This window comes from Lactuca saligna, chromosome 8 (assembly GCF_052625555.1).
Source record: "Lactuca saligna cultivar CGN05327 chromosome 8, ASM5262555v1, whole genome shotgun sequence".
NCBI lineage: Eukaryota > Viridiplantae > Streptophyta > Magnoliopsida > Asterales > Asteraceae > Lactuca > Lactuca saligna.
Window position 1 is genome coordinate 270,970,011 of NC_136424.1, and position 7,668 is coordinate 270,977,678.

At 31.8% G+C, this 7,668-nt stretch overlaps 1 pseudogene; it reads right to left on the reverse strand.

The window, feature by feature from the left end:
• Positions 1-5,045: 5,045 nt before the first annotated feature.
• Positions 5,046-6,978, reverse strand: LOC145010664 (sucrose transport protein SUC3-like; annotated as a pseudogene).
• Between the last annotated feature and the right edge of the window lie 690 nt (positions 6,979-7,668).

A 7,668-nucleotide genomic window follows, 5' to 3' on the forward strand; every position in this document is an offset into this window, starting at 1 on the left:
TGTGGATTTGGGTTATACCCATGACCTATGGAATCCAACATATAAATATGTTAGTTCATGACCAAAAACGTGTGCTTTTTTTTTCTTAGAGAAATATGGAGGTTTTTGGATGCATTGAATTCTCTCTTAAGACTCGCACTTGTTCTAGGTGAGTTGTGATTCCATTTGAGGTCCAACACTTGGGGCACAAAGTTCTTAAAGTCCAAAGTCTTACTAGCAACATCAAATACATCAAGACTTCAAGCCACATAAAAGGTATGTTACCCTAACTATTATCTTGTATTGTTTATGAGAAATTGCATGCTAGTTATACTTTTAATACCATGGAAACAACTTTGCATGTATAATTGGTGAAAACATAGATCCAAGGTATTTAGGGTTGTATGTGCACCAAGGTATTTAGGGTTGTATGTTCACCATAGGATGTTGTAGTGTACTAAAACCCATCACCAATGACTCCAACTATTTAAGGAACAAGTGAACAAATAAACTTTGACTACATGGATTCCACTTATTACTAATGGCATATCTAGTGAAACCATGTATGATTTCCATTTACGAAAAACATTTGGGAAAAGCCAAGACACAACATATTGTAGAGCAAAAATCCCATGGATCTCCATTTGAATAATATATGATATTGTCATCTTAAAATTACTTATAACAGAATCTATGAAGTAATCTCTAAGTACCGGTTACTCTAATACCTTAAAATCTACGTTTAAAGTACTCATGATTATTTGTCGCAAAATTTTTTTATGTTCGTCCCAAATATTAGGTTCTCTACTTATTAATCATCATATCAAATAGAGGCCAAAACAACACTAGTTCCTAAATTAAAACAAACAAAACTAAAAGTGTTCAAGTTAATACACATCCAAATCTAATGACATTAGATCTTTATCTAGCTACTAACCATGATTAGGGCTTTAAGATAAAGGGATGAGTCGACAAGATTCTCTTTAGTTGACTATGATGTTCTCACAATCGTGAAAGTACTTAGCATGCATTTACAATGTGATGCTATGTGATTTAGGATCTATAATCAAGGTAAAGTCACCTTTAGTTCACAACAAACTTCAAGAGAACAATCAATGATTGAATACAACACTGAGGCCACTAATGAATTTCTTTTAGTCAGATAGTTTTTCTTTGCAATTTAAGTAACTGCAATATACTCTAAGCTTATTATCAAATCCATTTTGGTTTATTACTTGGTACTTTTCCAAGTTAATACTTTATTATTTTTAAGAGCGCAAATTGCGACTACTAAATGGAGATGACATTATTAGTAAGGAATTTACTATCAATGTAACTCTTTCATTGATTTCTTCCATACTATAAAGCTTATCTCGTTTGTCCTTTTAGGATTCTAAAGAATATTCTTGATTCTTTAGTCATTGATTATACAAAAAATGATATTATACCACTTATCATGCACAAGTCATTATTTTTGCTAGAAGGCACTCTTTAGGAGTTTTTCATCTCGAGCCTCCTTAAGATTATAAGTATTTCGCTTAAATTATTGATTTAGTTAGATCTATCTCCATTGAATTTAAGTATTCTTTCTTGTTCTTCCCATGCGCTTCATAGTGAGACAATTCCTAAGCTATGTAAAGCTTTTACACTTAGCAAATTTAGGACAATGTTTCCTATTTCAATACATGGGACAACATTTCTCCCACTGGCTTCGACATTTATATGGACTATTTTTTGTCTCTCGTAATTCAACTTTTGAATTTCTTATCAAATCAAATGATCCAACCATGATATGCTTTTTATAATCCATCAATGGACCTTTCATGCATATATATCTTTCACAAGCATTTTGGTTAAACTATATATATGTTTCTTTCCATGTTTGTCATCTTTTGAAGATCTAAAAACACCATATGGGTTTAACAACGAGTTATGGATCAAGTCAAATTTCTAACATAGAATAAATCTCATTCTTCATAGATTCCTCTAATTTTGGCTTTTTGGGCCTTACATGGCTTCCAATAGTTGATAGACATTGATCGTAATATATTTATGACTTAATTCCCAAGTGACTTGGAGCCAACACGGTCTATGACGTCTTTTATTAGATCTATGTGGAATACATAGAAGTATGCCATTTTTCTTAATTGGCTTTTACATCTAATTAAGTGCTAGGGTATTTCTTTAGGCTCTTCATTAATTAATTATTGAGTAATATCAAGATCAATGTGGCTCCCAATAGTTCTTTTTGATATTAACTCTCTCTTTCGAAAGACAAACCCTTATAGCAACAAATACTATGTTCTCAGAGGGTTTCAAAAACATAGTTGGGACGTCCAATGAACTAATATATTCCACAGAGTGTTTGATAGAACTTTATTAGGTTGTACACGGCCAAACACTTTTGTAACACTTATTCATGGTATAATCCATGAACTATTTGTATGCATGATATGACACCAATTACAAATCAGAGAATGATTTATTTCTCTATCCAACTATATTGCTTATGGAAATACTTTGGTTTCAGATGAATTGTGAAATGGTTTCATAATTCCATTACATAATCGTTAAGGTTTTGCTCAAGATTCTCACTATCCTATTGAATATATGTTTCTTATTATTTCACTCAATTGATTCTAAACTTCATTTTTTGATCAATCTTGAACGGAAAATTATTATGAACTAATTCCTACAATTTATAGTGTCACAAAGTGATGTGTAAGATCATTTAGATTCTATAATATGGAAATCAAGATTCGGTTACATAAACAAAATGAACATGAGAATGTAAGTACACTACTAGAAAACCAGCCTTTTACGACAAGCAATGCATGTCGTAAAACGCTTAAACAACGCGCAAATACGCGTCAAGAAAGGCCCTATCATAATGGAAGACGACGCGCATTTGCGCGTCGTTTGTTTACGATGCGCAATGCGTATCAAGAAAGGCCCTGTCATAAATAATGATGACACATATTTGCGTTTCGTAACCTTACGACACACGAGATTATGACACACAATGCGTATCAAGAAAGACCATGTCATGAAGGCAGGCGACACACCATTGTGTGTCGTAACATTACGGCACGCCTTTACGACTCACAATGCGTATCATTAAATATATTATCATTTGGATGTCATAAATTCCAGCTACCAGCTAAATATCCCTTTACGACGTGCATTTATGACACACATTTACAACATGAATACACATAATAAATGACAAATATATACACCAAAACATTCATTTTCATCTAAACATCAAACAACTTACCTAGCAACATTACATACAGGTCAAGTTACCTTAAGTAATTACTAAAAGTTAGCAAAAACATGTACATGTGTGTCAAAAGACTACCTAGCATTACAACACATGTCAAAAGACCATACCTAGCATTTCACTGTTAACCATAGCATTGTTTTGCGGATACATTGTCAAAAGACCATAATCATCGATAAATGAAGCCTATAACAAACTCTGACCATTCTTCACGTATCTCATTGATATCATTAGTTGTGTACTCAACTTTGCCATCCCCGATCTGTGAAAAAATTTGCACATTGTTTTTATTAATAAAAATTAGCATATTAACATATTCTGTAACAGTAAGTTGCTATATTTAACAAATAAGCATAAAATGGAAATTATTCTTTCTTAATAGGGCATTGTACTTTCAAATGAAAGAAAGCACGTTTTATTTTTGCTTGTAACCTAATATTTCAATTATAATTATGAGAGTAGGATGCCATAAAATGATAATATATCATACAAATAATCATTCAAATGTTAAACAAAAATAATACATTGCTAACATGGGTTATACATTCCTATAAAACTAATAGGTGACCTTGTTCTAGATCGAGGTCGAATTGGATCGATGGCGACGATTGGATTTTAGATACCCAACATGATTATTAACCTAAGACCTTGTGCAACAGGTGCATGCCATGCCCTATTTCCAGCAACCACCACACGTTTTAGTGTCTCAAGGGCTAGTATACTTTCTCCTTCCCGTCCAATAGCTTTCATTAACAATGAACCACCTGTAATTTATTTATAAAAAAAAGCAAGGTCAAAAATGGAAACTAACTATGCCCTTGATCCAAGTGTCTTTGTGCATTTCTCTTTCAAAAAAACAGTGTTTGTGTGCATTTAATAACTCAATAGTAAATAAAAAGATAAAAAAAGATATAAATATAAATATATAGTGATATAGTTATATACCTCGTATCCCGGTATAGAACCAGAAATGCAAACACTACATTCACTATGAAAATGCCAAATAGAAAAAATGATAACATAAATCTTCTTTTAACTTTAGGTTTATAAGGAATGTTATAACTTTGTAATGCATATACAAGCTACATACAAGAACTTATGGTTTTGTGAAAAGTATTCTAAAACTGATGTTGAATAAGAAATGTCTATTCATTTCAAAACTGATAATGAATTGACATTATAAATGAAAAAATATAAAAAGAAATTAAATTTACTAAACATAAAACCTAACATACCTCCATCCCTAAGCGCTGGATGAACAAAGAAACCCATTGTTTCAACTGAAGCATCAAATTAAGAATTCTTCGAAACATTGACTTACTAGTCCAATGCATTGACCAACCCATGGACAATGATGGTCAAATCTTTGAAAACAATTGTTGCCGACAGAGCAATATGACGCTCTTGGAGGATGATACAGCTTACAAGTATCATAGTATTTGACATTAACAGTGTGACCTTTCACAAGTTACATTGTAGTTCAAATTTTCTCTGTTCCATACCTGTCCTGCGATTTTACTATGAAAGGCAACAAAAGAAACATGACATCAGATGCTGATATGGAAACAATATCCTTCAAATTTAGCAAATAAAAAAATTAAAAACCCCCTGAAAATAAAACTGCACAATAAGATAGCGTCCAGTAAAATTACTAACATTTCCATTTCTTGCTACTATCCTATCTGTTTCAAATTAAGAAATAAATTATCATCCCATGGTTTGAATATGCTTGACAGTCACCATAGTTTGTTTAAGCAGTTGTTAAGGCTGCAAAATTACATGTTTAAATAAATTCTTGTTTATCAGAAATTAAGGTAATGACAGCTGTCGTTGCCATGCTGGCAAACATAACAAAGTTGCTTAACACCCAGACTAACCTTGAACCCATCCACTAACACATTGGCTCAATCAGGAAAGAGCTGATACCAAGAACCAACTGCCCAACTCTTGGTTAGAGAAATGATTATAAATATGAATTTAGTGATTATTTAGAATTTGAAAAATGAAATAAAAATGCAAAACTCTTATTCTTAGTAAATTCAATAGCAAACCAAAAGCACGTTCTCTAACACCATCATCATAAGCTTGAACTTTGGTAGTATCTCCTTTTGGGTCCCCATGATAAACCTCTCTCCCCATCCAATCCGTATAAAAAAGAAAGAAAGGGAACCATGACAACTACACATGTGATGTGAATATATAAAAAACTAAACAAAAGCAAAATGACCATTTTAACCTTAGTTTCATTTTAAAAGCTTACCCATGTGAGAGTCATGACAATAAGCACTGAATGCATACCTACTGGTAAATGACATAAGCTGGTCAACAAGTTGACGAAAACTGCCCCTAGATTATCATTAAAAGTTTCAACTTCATCTTCTTCTTCAACCACAGATGATTTACTAGAATTCGTCAGGGGTTTTGAGTTTGAATTTTCAGACCCTGTCTGCTGATGATTTTTAAGAATAGGAGCAAAATCTGATATTTTTTATGTTGTTTTATTGCTAAAGGGATCTCTTTTAAAAAGTAGAGTGTCACCAGTGTGCAAAATGTAAGAAAAATATGCAAACATGCAATGATGTTTTGTATTATTAAATATTCCAATTTTCCTTTTGTCAATTAGAAACATTAGAAGGCTTTTTGTTTGTCAATTTATCAATTTTAAGATATATTTATATTTAGCTATTAAAACTCACCACTGCAACTAAAAAAGATGCCTTGAAATTTCCACTTGCCTCATACCAAGCTATACTTTTCAAGAAAGGAAACCACCTGCCATGAAGAATGAACAAATTAATTAGAAAACAAAATGAAAAAAAAAAGTCAAATACAACCACATAATATAATAAGAAGACTTCCAATAGATAATCTATATGTCCCAATTTCCACTAGAACCAGATAGAAACCCTAAGACGTTTCCAATCTCCATCCATGAACAAAATATAACATTTTCTGACTTCCTCTGATTAGGGCCTATCAATAAATGAATAAATATTATTATTAGCATTTATAGAGACATAACACAAACATCATAAGGTGAAACTATTAACAAATTTGGGTTTAGGGTTTTGATCAACATTAATATTGATCAATTCAGAAAACTGGGCACATATCTGCTAATTCAGCCAGGAGAGCTCGAGCGGGGCCCTGAAATTCTTAAAATTGTTACTTGAATTTAAAATAATGGTTTAAAACACAAGCCTTTTTTAAAAGGAATTTTTTTTATAAATTGTTACATGAACAGTGTTATTAGCAAGATCCAGCATCCATAAACCTATGATGAAAATAAAAGTCATCCTTGTTTGTGTACCGTTATACACAATGAATTATAGAATTATGTGATATACAATCAATTATTATGAAATATAATGAGAGGTATAAACTATAAAGAAGAAACTAGAAACCTGCAATGTTCCTTTGTATCTCCAATCAAGTATCCAGTGTTTGCAGAAAACCCGATAGTTATCACCTAAAGTGCAAAATGTAGTTCAGTGGATACAAATATATAGTAAAATAAAACTGCTGAAAAAAAATATTTATGCCATGTGAATGCTCACAACAATTGATATCACTAAGGATCCAATCATAAGTATAAGAAACCACCAGAAATGAAAAGAAAATACCCAAAAATCATCATTATAAACAAGTAATGTAAAGAAAATACCCAAAATCATCATCATCATATCTCGAGAAAACATATTTCTTTCTTCTTTCATTTCTTACAAAAAGTAAGGTACCAATGTCCTTGGTCCTGTCATCTGATTGTTTTTTTCAGTTTCTGTGAAAAACTTTACCTCTCTCTCTTATCACACCGACCACAATTATTAATTCATTATTAAATAATATACTCCTATAAGAAAGAAAAAAGGGTAAATTAACTTATTGGAAAACCATGTTTTCACTAAAGCTTAAAATTGAAGTTATGTTGCCACACCGATAACAATAATTTGGTTCAGACCAAGCCTATAAGATGATGAAAGAAAATGGAAAATCAAAATTTTTGATTTTTGGGAGTGAAAGAATGGGTAAAATAGGAAACTTACAGTTACAAGTCCTTTATATTGAAACATGTAGTTTAAAGAATTGAATCTCTAAGGTTTTTGTTTGGTTCAAAAGTAAACTTAAGGTTGATATCTTCCCGAAGCCACCAATGTTGGTTGCAAAAACAACACTAAGTGTTACATATACACTTGAAAGGATTTGAAAATATCTACAGTTATACACTTAGTTAGTTACCTGATTAAGGGTGGGATTATTATCTACTTTTTGGATCTTTGTTATCAGAGAACAATCTTTGTTATTAGGTAAGCCTGGTGACGCACATAAAGAGTCATGATCATATTTTGCAATCCAAAATGTGTAGTAATCCTTTTCATTGAGGCTCTTGGATAGATTAAAACATAGTT